The sequence below is a fragment of the Rana temporaria genome, chromosome 1, assembly GCF_905171775.1.
Source record: "Rana temporaria chromosome 1, aRanTem1.1, whole genome shotgun sequence".
In the NCBI taxonomy this organism is placed as follows: domain Eukaryota; kingdom Metazoa; phylum Chordata; class Amphibia; order Anura; family Ranidae; genus Rana; species Rana temporaria.
The window spans coordinates 400,993,260-401,006,545 of NC_053489.1; the positions used below are offsets into that span (position 1 = coordinate 400,993,260).

General features: G+C 48.9%; 1 protein-coding gene across 1 annotated transcript in view; it reads left to right on the forward strand.

The window, feature by feature from the left end:
* The window catches only part of LINGO3 (leucine rich repeat and Ig domain containing 3), a 151,862-nt gene that overhangs the window by 53,931 nt on the left and 84,645 nt on the right, over positions 1-13,286 (forward strand). The gene's annotated exons all lie outside the window — the stretch shown is intronic.

Sequence of the window (13,286 nt, forward strand, 5' to 3'; positions counted from 1 at the left end):
TGGAGGCTTCATTCCGAAAAAAATAACTTGACCTTGTAGAGGCCACTGCAGCAGAAGACAGTATGGGCCATATCCACAAAGAACTTGCGGCGGCGTATCTATTGATACGCCACGTAAGTTCTACGATGCGCCGTCGTATCTTTGTTTTGTATCCACAAAACAAGATACGCCAGAATGTGGGCTAGATCCGACTGACGTACGTCTTAGTACGGCGTCGGATCTTAGGTGCATATTTACGCTGGTCGCTAGGTGGCGCTTCCGTTGATTTCCTTGTAGAGTATGCAAATTAGCTAGATACGCCGATTCTCAAACGTACGTCCACCCGGCGTATTTTTTTACGTCGTTTACATAAGGCTTTTTTCGGCGTAACGTTACCCCTGCCTCTATGAGGTGTACGCAATGTCAGGTATGGACGTCGGGACAGCGTTGAATTTTCCGTAGTTTACGTTGTTTGCGTAAAATGTTCGCGAATAGGGCTTTGCGTAAATTACGTTCACGGCGAAAGCATTGACTATTTGCGACGTGATTTCGAGCATGCGCACTGGGATACCCCCACGGACGGCGCATGCGCCATTAAAAAAAACGTAATTTACGTGGGGTCAAGATGAATTAACATAAAACATGCCCACATCTTAGTCATTTGAATTTCACGCCCTTACGCCGACACATTTACCTTACGCCGCCATAATTTATGGCGCAAATTCTTTCTGGATAAGGAACCTCCGCTCTAAGTTATGGCGGCGTAGTGTATCTGAGATACGCTACGCCTGCCTAAAGATAGGCAGTTCTTTGTGGATCTGGCCCAATGTCTCTATTTAAAACTGTAACTGTAATAGTCTGATACAATTATAGTATTAAAATGGTTGTAAACCCCAAAAAATGTTTTAAAAAATAAATAAAAACCTGCAAGACAAAGGCATAATGAGCTAGTATGACTAGCATACTAGCTCTTAATGCATTACTTACCTTAAAATGAAGCCCCCAAAGCCGTCCTCGTCTCCCCCTCCGGCCACAGACATCTCTCCTGGAGGTTACTTCCGGGTATCGCCGCTCCGGCGCTCTGATTGGCCGGAGCAGCGATGACATCACTCCGCGCATGCGCGCAGGAGCCGTCAAAGCCGGCATTATCCATTCAGAAAACCGGCATTCTCATTGTGGCTGCGCCGTTGTCTACAGTGCGCATGCACTGTAGACAACAATGCATTCTTTGTGGCAAATATCTCCTAAACCATGTAGGTTTAGGAGATATTGCAAACACCTACAGGTAAGCCGAAGGCTGCATTCACACCTGAGCGTTTTGTCGCCTGAAGCGCGACACTCAAATACGCTAGAGGGAAAATAATACATTATTCCCTATGGAGATGGTTCACATCTGCACGCCAATACGCCTGACGCCGAATGCCTGAAGCTCAAACAAGTTCCGGACTCTTTTTTGGCACGCGTATCGCGCGGTTTGGTCATTTTTGAGCGTTTCCATTTCCCATAGAAAGTAATGAAAACGCTTGATTCAAGCGGCTTGCGCGACAACGAACGTTTGCTACGGGCGTTTTGTCGCTTTAATCAATAGAACATTTCACTCAGGCAGAAGATTAAAAAAATCTACCAACATAGCAACAAGTGATGAAAAGATGTTAATTTTTCCTATTGGCTAAAATAAAAAACGTCGAAGTACAAAAACGTCGGACGACGCTGTATGCAAACGCGCAAATAAGCATGAAAACTATGGAAAAAAACGCCGGAAAAAACGACCGACGCTCAGGTGTGAATGCAGCCTTAATCTAGGCTTACCTGTAGGTAAAACATGTCAGAGAGGGTTTACAACCACTTAAAACAAATAACACTACCTACCTGGAGTTTGCATGTTCCTCCTTTGCCAGGTGGGGGTGGGGTTTATGATCATGTGACCGTCGTGGTTGGTTGTCATGGTACATGATCAGAAAGCTCCTGATCGCTTGCGATTGGAAGCTTTCCGTTAGATGCCAGTAACTGTGCTGGGAGCCTGCAGGGTGTGTGTTCAATGTGGTACATAATGTGGTACACAAATATGCAGCCGAGAGGTTGTCATATTTGCATGACGTCGGCGCCAAGAGGTTAATTGGCTCCTGTTTAAATTGGCCCTACTATGTGCATGTATGAATGTGAGTTAGGGACTTTAGATTGCAAGCTGCTTGAGGGTAGGGACTGATGTGATGTGATGTGAATGTACAATATATATGAAAAATGTTGTGTAAATTGACAGCTCTACATAAGCAGCTGTAAGGGCTAGTCTACACTTGTTTCAAAAAATGATTTCGGACAGGCTTTGTTAAAGCTCTCTGAACGCCATTTAGAGCCCCTGTCACTAAATAAAATGGTTAGCTTACACTTTCTTTTGCTTGCTGCTTCAATGAGGCTTCTGTGGGGCATCAATGAGGCTTTGGAGCTTTAAAAGGACTTTGGTGAGGCTTCGTGAGGCTTCGATGAGGCTTCCTGGGGCTTTGGCTTCAGTGGGGCTTCAAGCAAGCTTTGCCATAGACTGCTTTGGGGGCTTTGAAGAAGATTTGAAGCACCACCAAAGCTACATGGGGTATCATTTTTGAAGCAAAGCCAAAGCAAGAGCAAGTGTAAACAGGACTGTAAGCTAACCATTTTATTTAGTGACTGCATTCAGAGAGCTTTAACAAAGCCTGTCGGAAGCCTTGTTTTGAAGCAAGTGTAAACTAGCCGTTAATGTGTGTTGAAGCCGAAGCAAGTGCAAATGAGCCCTAATAGATAAAAATATAGGGCCAGATTCACAGCAGAAATACACACGACCGAGGAACTCGACGGGCGAAACACATGGTTTTCCTCGTCGAGTTCCTTGTTAGGCTGTCGAGGAACTCGACAAGGCAAGTTTCTCCATTCCCGTCGAGGAAATAGAGAACTTGCTCTCTTTTTGGCTCGTCGAGTTTCTCGACAGTTTCCTCGACGAAAATGTACACACGACCGGTTTCCTCGGCAAAAAAAATATCTCCCAGCAAGTTTCTTGCTGGTTTTTGCCGAGAAACTCGGTCGTGTGTACGAGGCCTGAGTTTTTCCATCGGCTATTCCGAGGCATTCCATCAGAGTTTAGATAGAGAACATGTTCTCTTTTACTCCGTGGAATTCCGTCGGAATTCCGATGTGAGTTTGGCAGGGCAAAAGCCCAATCGTGTGTACGGGGCTTAAGAATGTCAGTGTAAAAAGTTAAAGTCCTGGTTTTCCATGGGGTCCAAATTTTGGTGTAAATTTCTATGCACTACATTTTTTCATCAAAAACTTTCTTGGATTTTCCCAGGTTTGCCAGAGGTTTACTTTAAATAGAACATCTCCCTTGACAAGAAGTAAAACACATGCAGTATATTCCTAAATCATTTATTGATCCACACATGTCTGGGCACTGTCTTCAGGTTGTTTCGTATCCAGGAAAATGCTGAATTTACTACACCAGCAACTTTACTTACACTTGATAGTACAGAGATGAATAACGCTAATCCACCACCATCCTTCTGTCCATGTTTTAGCAGTTTTTTTTCCATAAAAATGCAAATACATCTGTTTGAAAGTTCTGGTCTTTCATTTTTAAATCCAGGCTGGCTGCTGCTGATAGTGCTATTTTCTGAAACATATTTTCTAGAGCTTATGTGCTGTGCAAATAATACAGATACATGTACAGAAAAGCAGACTGCATTACCTGAAGATGAATGTACTTCATAAACTATAAACTGTATGGCGTTCTATCCTGCTCATAGTGTGCTTTTCTCGCTGAAACGTGGTGACGGGAAGCATATCAAAGAGAAATTATAATGTATTTTCAGTAAGTACCTATTTAAAGTTATTATTAGTAACATTTAACTGAAAGTCATTTTACTTACTTGGTGTACCTTTTTTTTTCTCTGGTAATTGCAATTCATTTACAAGATTGTAAGCATTTCCTTAATTGATCATCTGAATATCAAGGTATAAAACTAGCAATCTGAGTTAAAGGGGTTGTAAAGGTATGTTTGAGTGTATTGCCTAACGTTTATGACCAGGTTATCTGGTGGGTTTTTTTTTTTATGTTTTTCTGTTTGTTGGTTTGTCCTAAACCTAATAAAAATATCTTAAAAAAAAAAAAAAAGGGTTTGGAAAGGAATTTTTTTTTTTCATAATAAGCATCCTTAACCTGCAGACATTCCTCCTTTTACTTCCTCATTGTTCGTTTTTGCTCAGAAGTTGCTCTATTTCCTCTCTGTTCTGTTCACTTCCTGCTTGTCTGATTGTTACTCACCACCGTGAAGAGAGACTTTACTGCGGTGGTCAGTGACGTGCTCACCCCCTCCTGGGAACTACATCTGTGCGGCAGGACCCTCTCTACGTGTTAGAGACTTCAAGGAGGTGTGAATTACGTGCCACAATGCATACTGGGAAATGTAGTTCTTACATGAACGAGCGCCGCAAACGAGGAAGTAAATGAGAGAACAGAAAATAGAACGCCGGAGGTGATATAGATAAAGGAATTTAATAGGTATTTACTATTTTTTTAACAGAATAATTACACTATTGAATGAATGAAGAACTTAGTCTGGGACCTTGGACCGCGAATCTTCTTTCTCCTTTGGACTTGTAATTGGCTTTTCGGTATTTGGAGCAGGTTTTGGTTGGTGGATCGCAGGACGCGATTGGAGTTGTGAGCTTTTATTTTATCGCATAGATAATGGGGAGCATTCCCATGGATACATCTATGCGTTAGACAGAGTGCTTTAAAAACAATTCTGTCTTTTACTGGCAACCAATGAAGGGTTCTTAGTGAAGGTGAGATTGATTCCCAGGGTTTTTTCCCAGTCACTAGTCTGGCGGCCATATTTTTTTTTTTTCAAAATTCTTTATTTACTCACAACAAAAAGCGCGTCCACATGGACCACATCAATGCAATGTAAACAGCAACATCTTCATACATGCCCGTTCATATCAGTACAACACAGTAAAACGTTGGATATAACAAAATCCGCGGTTGTGCGGCATCATGCCCTGAAGACCGGGTTTCCCCAGTCAGCTCCTGGTGGGCTTGCCCACCAGTGGGCAACTATCTACAAGGTGCATTACGGGTTCAGTGATCCGTAGACACGCCCTTCTTTTCCCGTTATCCAAAAAGAGAAGGTGGGGGAGAAGAAAGGAGGACAGAAAGAGAAGGAAAATGAGAAAAGGGGTGGCAGGGGAAGGGGGGGGGGGTATCCGCGAGCATGGAGCTCAGCATCTTTCTGATTTGTTTTTACTCTAAAAAGTGGTCAGGTTAATCTTTCCCTATTAGGGGGGGGAGTCCAGGGGAGGCAGTCTATGTCGGTCTCCTAAGTGCTTGTCCTTCGTCGGAGTAGGTAAAAACGTTCCACAGCTGCCATGTCTGCTTGTACGATTCCTGCCTATCACGATCTGTAAGGATGAGATCTTCCATCCTGTTGATATCATCAACCCTCCGGAGCCACATTGCCACCGTAGGTGGGTGTGTAGACTTCCAGCAAGCGGGGATGCACGCTTTGGCAGCGTCCAGGAGATGTCGGACAACCGATTTTTTATATACGCGTGCGGGGTAGGTATTGGCGTGTAGCAGGAAGTATGCTGGGTCATTTGGAATCTGGCGTTCGATAAACATCTGCGATATTCTCCTAACCTCCGACCAGTAGGACTTCAGCAGTGGGCAGGACCAGAAGATGTGGGTCAATGTTCCCACATCTCCCTGGCAGCGCCAGCACACTTCCGACGTGGACCCAAAAACTTTGTGGAGCAAGGCTGGGGTGCGGTACCAGCGGGACAGGATTTTGTAGTTAGTTTCTTGTATTTTGGCGCAAATAGAGGATTTGTGTGTGAAAGTCAGGATCTGTTGTCTTGTTTTAGCTGAGAATGTGCATTTCAGTTCCTGTTCCCATTTCGCAATACTGGGGATCATATACCCCTCTTTTGGTGTGATCAGCGCGTTGTGTAGGATGGATAGTGCGTGTGGCAGTGTGCCCGTCTCTGAACATATCTCCTCAATCGGCGTGAGGGTCGGGTTTCCCGTCTGGGGGGGGGTCGTGGTGCTTAAGAAATGTTTAAGTTGGTTTGCTCGCATAAAATCTAGTTGGAATCTCCCTTCCTGATCCATTAGTTTTGTGAGTGTCCTCCAGCGGCCCGATATGCCAAAGTGGGAGGCCTGATATACACCCGACTCTCTCAGGGCTCTAAATCTACCGTCATGGACTCCTGGGTCGAACTTCGGGTTGCCTAGTATCGGACGTAAGGGTGAATTTCCCGGCGATGACCCTAGTTGATGCAACATCTTCGCGCAAATTTTGGTTGTTGTCCCTATCAATGGGTGGGACCTCAAGGCGCTAGGCAGGGTCGTATCACACCATGGGGCTCTCTGTAAGGGAATCTCGCTTTGTGCCTGCTCTATGTGTGGCCACAGTTTGGTGGTCCCGTGTCGGCACCAGTCTACCAGCCGGTTTAAGTGTGCCGCGTGGTAGTATGTGCGGATGTTGGGCAGGGCTAGTCCCCCGTGTGCCTTGGGTAAAGACAACACTGTCCTGTGTATCCTGGGGTGCTTCCCGGCCCACAGAAAATTTTTGAACATAGATTGCACTCGGCTGAAGTAGTCCGCCGGTATGTGTATAGGGAGAGCTTGGAGTAGGTATGTAAATTTAGGAAGGATGGACATTTTAAGTATTCCGCACCTCCCAAGCCAGGAGTGGAGGCCGGATGTCCATTGGTCTAATAATTTCTGGGTGCTTTTTAGTAGTGGCGGAAAAGTTAAGTTTGAAAAGTTGAGAGAAGGTCGGAGTAATGCGGGTTCCTAGGTAGTTTATGGCTGTGTCTGTCCATTGCAGATTAAAGCCTTGGCGCAGACGATCTAAACGGGGGTTCTGGATTCCCACCCCCATCGCTACTGACTTTCCCATGTTAATTTTCATATTGGACAGTCGTCCATAGACCTCAAACTCTCTCATCAGACTCGGCAGAGACACCTCAGGGTTCGTCAATGAGAACATCAGGTCATCCGCATAGGCGGAGACCTTGTACTCCCTGTCCCCCACAGCCACTCCCGCAATGTCCTCATTCAGGCGTACGTGTCTCAGAAAGGGTTCGAGGGTCAGCGCAAATAGTAGGGGTGACAGGGGGCATCCCTGTCGCGTTCCGTTTCTGATTTGGAAGGCCTCTGACACCACCCCGTTAGCCCTAACCCGAGCCGTCGGTTCTGTGTACGTCGCCGAGATCCAGTTCAACATTCTGTGTCCCAGACCGATGTGTCGTAATGTGTCAAACATAAATTGCCAATTAACGCGATCGAACGCCTTTTCGGCGTCTGTGCTCACCAGGACACACGGTGTTTTAGTGGTGTTCACTACGTGCAACAGGTTGAGGACTTTAACCGTGTTGTCTCTAGCCTCCCTAGTAGGGACAAATCCCACTTGGTCTAGGTGGATGAGGTCAGTGAGATGGTGCTGGAGTCTCGTCGCCACAATTTTAGTCAAGAGTTTGAGGTCTACATTAAGGAGTGAGATAGGGCGGTAACTACCGCACTGGCTTGGGTCTTTCCCCTCCTTAGGGATGACGGCTATTTGTGCTTGCAGGGTGGACCCGTGTAGTTTCCCCCCCGTTCCCAATCCATTAAACAGCTTGACCATATGTGTGCCCAGAACAGGGAGCACTGCCCTGTAGTATGCTACCATCAGGCCATCCGGGCCCGGGGCCTTGCCTGGCTTGGTAGTGCCTAACGCTGCTTGGAGTTCCTGCAAGGTAATGGGGTCCTCTAGGAGGTTTCTGGCATCGGCAGATAATGTTGGCATTGTCGAGGTTGTTAGGTAGTCACGGGAGGGGTCTTCGTCCGGGTTCAAAGCTGTCGGGGGTATGTTATATAATGTGTCGTAGAAGTTCCTGAATTCACGGGCGATCGCTTGTGGGACCGAAACTTTTTGACCACTTTTAGTGACAATGTGGGGTATATACGCCGCGCTATTTTGTGTACGCAGTGATCGGGCTAACATCCTCCCACACTTATTCCCCGATTCATAGACCTTACGCCTGCAGATCTGAATGTCTGCCTTGGCCTTGTACGTAAGGACGTCCGTCACCTGTCGTCGCACTGTATCTAACTCCATTCCCACCTGTACGGTCGGCGTCTGTTTATGTTTCGTCTCTAAGGCTTTCAGTCTGGTTAGTAACGTCGTCAACTGTTCTGCCCTAAGTTTCTTTCGTCTGGCTCCATGTTTAATAAAGATGCCCCGTATCACCGCCTTATGGGCCTCCCACACTACCTCCGGTCTACTGTCTGGGACGGTATTGGTGGTGAAATAGTGTCCCAGCTCCTTTACTACATCTGCCAGTATGTCCGAATCTTGCAATAAGGATTCGTTCAGTCTCCATGGGTGTTTCCTTTCTATCTCCGCGTCCGTCAGGGCATATATTAAGACTATTTGGGCGTGGTCCGACCAGGTTATTGACCCTATCTTGGCGTCTTTGACCGCGATCAGGTTCCTATGTTGGACCAGGAGATAATCAATCCGGGAGTATACCTGGTGGGGTCTGGAGAAAAACGTGAAGTCTTTTTCTCCTGGGTGGAATAGGCGCCACGTGTCTACCAGCTGGCAGTTGTGAAGTGCCGTCTGAATGCGCCCCCGCATTTTCCCCGAGGACGAAGAGGTCCCCGAGGAAGTGTCCTCTCGAGGGGACAGTGGGACATTAAAGTCCCCCCCTACAATCAGTTGTCCGGTAGTAAATTTCGACAGTTTTTCCAGATGTTTCGTCAGGAAGCTGTCTTGATTCTCATTTGGGACGTAAAAGTTCGCCAAGGTCACGGTCGTCGAGCCTACCCGTCCTTTTAAGAACAGGAAGCGTCCCCCCGTGTCCCTCTGTATGTCGACTAATGACCAGGGTACTCCGGCCGCTATCAGGATAGAAACCCCCCGAGATTTCGCCTCCGAGTAGGAGGAATGGTAAACCGTAGGGTAATACCTATTTTTTAGGATTGGGAGTTTGTCCTCTCTGAAGTGTGTCTCCTGCAGCAGTACAACATTCGCTTTCAGGCTGCGCATCTCACTGAGCAGCATCCTGCGTTTCTCAGGGGTGTTCAGACCCTTAGCATTCAGTGAGGCTATAGTCAGTGTGTCCATGCTCGCGGGTGGGCGGGGGTGGGTGTACGGGCAGAGAGGTTGGGGATGGTAGGGGACAGGGAGCAGGGGATTTTCCGGAGAGGTCCGGCTGTGGGGAAAGTAGAGAGGTAGAAAGAATAGAGTGTGAGTTAGGAAGCCAGCACTAGGGAGTGTGGCTAGAAGAGAAATCTAAGTTAGCTTAATAAGCTAAAGCGCTCACCAGAGCTAGTCCGGGGCACGAGCGCGGTCCTATGTGGGTAGGTGGGTGGACAGAGCCAGCACTGCGAGCTCCCGACCCCGCCCATCCCCCCCCGACCATAGATATCAGTAAAACATAGATATGGCAATGCAATCTGTAACAAAAATACCCATAATATACAGTAGGATATAAGCAGAGAACAATTCCCTCAGGTATCGAACAACTAGTTTCGGACGTCTCCTCTGAAGGATCCCATTCAACCTTGAGGGGTACAACTAGTGGAGAGGTCTAGTAGTGTGCAACAGAGAGAGAGAAAAAAAAAATCAACTGTGAGGTCTCAGGTTCCCGATCTCCCCTCCCTCCACAACCGTAAGAAGCCCCCCCTACCCCCTACCCCTCCCCTCTCCCCCAGCTCCACGCGGGTGGCCCCTCCTCCCATAATCGTCCAGGTCTGTCTGGCTTCGGTCACCATACAATTTCAATGCCAGCTAGTGATAACACACTCTCATTCCCCCCCTCCTCTCCCGATCCAGCGCCGTGGCGCACACAGGATCCCACCCCGCTCCCGCTCTCCCCCTCCGTGTATGTCCAGCAGCCCAGTAATCATCTCTCTCCACTGAGCCATAAAGAGGGGCAGTTGTCTGTGGCAGCGACAAATGTGATCACATTGCGAGGTGTGACCGTATAGGTGTCCCCAAACTTTGGGAAATGAGTGGAAGAGCGGGAGCACTCCGGACCGCCGGGGCAGCTCCGCCCAATGAAGCCCGTCAAAAAACGAAAGTGTGGGTGAGCACTTATCATCTGGGGGGGAGTGTGGGGGGCCCTGAGATAGTTCGGGGCGCGCTCTATCAGCGCGGGTGCCCCATAGGTGAGCTGGACTGGCACAGTCAAGATCAGTGTTCCCGGGTGTCCCGAGCCGTGCCTCCTGGGCCTCTCAAGGCGGGGTGCGGGCGGGGGGCCTACTAAATAAGGAAGGCGGGCATCACCTCCTCGGTGTAGGTTAAAGGATTGAAAGTAAAAAAATGAAAAGAAAAAATAAACAAATAAAGAAAAATCTTCGGGTCTTGGGGGCCGGTGGCCTGGGGCCTATAGAGGAGCAGGGAGGTCTCCGGGGCAACGTAGAGAGGGACCGGGGAGAACTAAAGGTTCAGTCTAGGGAGCATTATGGAGATCAGGAAAAATGCGGCCCAGGGCCTACTCACGCTGCCCCTCTCCTGAGGGGTCTCGTTGTCTTCTCCGACCGCGTCCTCTCTGCCGGTTCTCCAGGCCAGGTCTGTAGGTTGCGGGTCCCGAACGTCCCATTGTGCGTGGTAGAATCTGCAGCCAGTCGGGGATCTGTATCGGCTCTGCACCCAGGAATCGAAAGAGGGCCGGCAGGTCTGCGGGTGTCTGGACCGTGAAGGCCGCACCAGCTTTCTTAAAAGTGACGGCCAGCGGATATCCCCAGCGGTAGGTAAACTCTCGTTGTCTGGCCAGGTCTAGGGCAGGTTTCAGCATCGCCCTCCGTCGGAGCGTTGCTCTGGAGAGATCCGGGAGTACCTTCACCGATGTCCCATTCAGGAGGATCTCACCTCGATCCCATGCTCCTCGGATGATGCGCTCCTTTTGTGTGTAGCGCAGCAGCCTGCACACTACGTCTCGCGGTCTGTCTGGGTCTGCTGACTTCTGGCCTAGGGCGCGGTGTGCTCGATCGACCTCCACCGTCTCCGTCGGTTCTCCCAGGACCTCGCGGAACAGATCCCGCAGCGTCTCGTCCAGCGCCTCAGCTTCCACCGTCTCCGGGATCCCCCGAATCCGTAAATTGTTGCGCCGACTTCTGTCTTCGACCTCCTCGAGATGTAGCTGGAGCGCACTTGCTGTCTCCTTCTGCCGGTCTCTTTCTCGCTCTAGGTCAGCCACTCTTCTCTCCAGAGTCGCCAGCGAACCTTCCCCGGTAGAGACCCTATCCGACAGCGTGGAGACCTCCGCGCGTACCTCCTGGAAGTCCCTCCTGTGGGTCTCCTCCAGCTTAAGGATGAGGGATTCGATGTCGGTTCTCGTAGGGAGGGCCTGTAGGAGCGCTCGTATGTCTTGCTCCGCCGACATGCCTCCGGCCGAAGGGGTCTCGATCGACATGTCCGAGCAGCCTTCCCCCGAGGCGTCCGGTGCTGCGGGGTAAGTTGTATTGTCCTCCGGTTGGAAGGTCCAGAGGCCCTGTTCTGCGTCCTCCGGTAAGCTGCCACGTGGGTTGTCTCTTGGCGCTTCCACTCTCGCGCCCGGGGAGATCGCTGCTGAGGGGCTGAAAAAGCGGAGTAAGTCCCCTGTTTTTGCGCTGGAGCGGGTGTTTCGGGTGCCTGTTCTGCTCTTGGGTTTTCCGGCAGATTGCATGCCGAAGATCATAGGATTTGGCCGGTAAGAGAGGGGTCAAGGCCGGGAGCTCCAAGTTCCTGCGTCCTCACTCGGCCATGTCCAGGCCACGCCCCCTGGCGGCCATATTTTGAACGACTTGCAGACGAGCGATTTGGTACTTTGGGAGACCGAGGTAAAGGGCGTTTGCATAATCCAATCTGGAGTTTACAATTGCTCCCTCCACGGCCGCTATGTCTTCTTTGGGAATAAAAGGAGTGAGTTTGCGTAGTAGGCGCAGCAGATGGTGAGATCCGCTGACTACTGACCCTATTTGTGCGTCCATTGTCATGTAGGAGTCGAAGATGACCCTGAGACTTTTGACTTTGGCGCTAGGGGTGATGATTTTGCCCAGAATGGGCGGGGGTATCCAAGATGTTGCAGGTTGATTCATATGCTTGGCCGGAAACAGGAGAAGTTCTGTTTTCGCTCCGTTGAGTTTAAGTTAACTCTTTGTCATCCAGTTCTCTATCAAAGAGAGGCATGTCTCTAGATTGAGATGGTGATCCTTTTTGTTGCAAATGCGGAAATACAGTTGCGTGTCGTCTGCATATGAGTGATAAAGCAGTTTTTGGCTGCTAATGATTTTAAAAAGAGGACGAAGCTAGATGTTAAACAGCACCGGCGATAGAGGCGATCCTTGAGGGACTCCGTGCGATACCGTGCGTTTCTCAGAAGTGAAAGGTCCCAATTTCACTGTTTGTGATCGGTTTTCCAAAAAAGAGGAGAACCAAGATAAATCACCTTCTGTGACTTTGGCTACGTCCGCTAGCCGAGTCAGTAATAGTTTGTGGTCTACAGTGTCAAAGGCCGCGCTTAGGTCCAGCAGAACCAGCAGACAAGATTCCTCTTTCGTCTGCGGCCTCGAGAGCGTCGTCCCATATTTTGAGCAATGCTGTTTCCGTACCGTGTCCGGGGCAGAAACCCGATTGAAATGGATCAAGTAGGTTATGGGTATCTAGATGCTGTTGCAGCTGTTGTACCACTACTTTCTCCATTACCTTGGAGAGAACGTTTAGGCCTGTTATGGGACGGCGATGAAGTGGGTCCTTGGGGTCTAAGGTGGGTTTCTTCAAGATGGGTTGGATTATGCCCTCTTGCAACTGGGAGGGCACTATGCCCTCCTTGAAAGAGTGGTTTATAAGCTTGGTGATAGGAGGTGCCAGGATGTCGGCGCATTCCTTCAGCAGTTTGGTGGGAATGATATCATTTGGCGCTGTGCTGTTTCGCAAAGTACCGATGATATTTTTAGTGGCATCGATGGAGATGGGTTCTAGAGTGAACTTTCCTGAATGTGGTGAATTTCTGTGGGTGTTGTGTGAGTAATTGCGGGGGGGGGGGGGGGTTGAGGGGGATATTGTTTTGCTGAATGCTTTCCCGGATTCCCTCAATTTTATTAATGAAGTAATCCGACAATTCATTGCAAAATTCTTGGGTGTCCAAATTGGGGGCTTCAAAACAGACGGGATTCATGGTCTGGGTGACCATCTTGAAGAGTTCGCAGGGGCGGTTTAGTGCACTGTTGATAGCCTTGGAAAAATAATTTTTCTTGGCTTTGAAAATTTCTTTGTGGTATTTTCTTGTTGTGGCCTTGTAGATGATGA